Here is a 1,160-nt window from a genome sequence, read left to right on the forward strand (position 1 = left end):
GACGCACAGTGGGCGCCGGCCATCGGCCGCGCGTGCGCCTGAGGCGGAGCCGAGCTAGGACTCAGAACTAGCTGGGCGGTACAGAAGGCGGGGCTGAACCGGGCTTCAGAACTGTCAGCGAGGGAGGGGTGTGGCTTCATTCGACCACGCCTCCATAGTCTCTACGGGGCCCGGGTTGGGTGAACACTTCTAGTTCCGCCCAGACTGGAAGACTGAGGCGGGGCGTCTGTGAGCCACGCCCCTAACAGGTCCGCTCTAGGGGGCGGAATTGGGTCTTTTCAGGACACTTCCTGGAGCAGGTTCCCAGGGTGCCCTTCTCTTGAGGGAAAGGGTGACTTTGAAAAGTTTGTGTCCAAGGCCATCCTGGGAAGACCATTCTGGGTGTTCAATGGAAAGAGGCTTAGAATTTAAGCAGTAAACAGCCCACCTTCTCAAATTTTTGTTGTGGTTGAGAGATATTGTGAACCTCGGAGAGTCTCATTGACAACGACAGCCTTTGTTGCAGTTTTTCCTGGAAAGACTGCCATCTTTTGTGGCTGCGGAGATAGCTCAGCTAGGACTCTCTTTAAGAGTCCAGATTGCTCCTCCAGAGGACCTTGGCTTGCTTCCTAAAAGGCATAGGGCAGCTCACAGGCCCAGTAGGCATGCACTCGGCACATTAGACAAAACAGACTTGCAGGCAAAACACTCATACACATAAAATAAAATAATAGTTATATATATTTACATATAATATATACATATATTAAAAAGGGGTGGATTTTGAGACTGGTGATGAGAAAGGTGGCAATGAATTTTAATTCCCAGACTATTATGTTCTTAAATTATTTTGTTGTCTTTTGATTTAAGAAATAGTAAAATTTTGACTTCAAGATTAAGGATCTTAGTGTAGGATTAATCTCTCAGATTTGTAATTTTTACAATTAATGCAGGAGCCAACTTGTTAAAAAACCAAAACAAAAACTTACCAGAGTTTGTGGCAAAGGACCTTAATCAAGTCTGGTCTTTATAGCCAGTTCCAGGTTCTCAAATAAACAACAACAACAAACTTTACCATGAAACCCATTATTTTGTCCTAGTAATATATTCTAAAAACCAACAACACCCAAAAACAAAACAAAAAACAAAAAACCGACCAGCAACTGTATGATTCTGAAGCA

Source organism: Mus musculus, chromosome 11 (assembly GCF_000001635.26).
Source record: "Mus musculus strain C57BL/6J chromosome 11, GRCm38.p6 C57BL/6J".
Classification (NCBI taxonomy): Eukaryota; Metazoa; Chordata; class Mammalia; order Rodentia; family Muridae; genus Mus; species Mus musculus.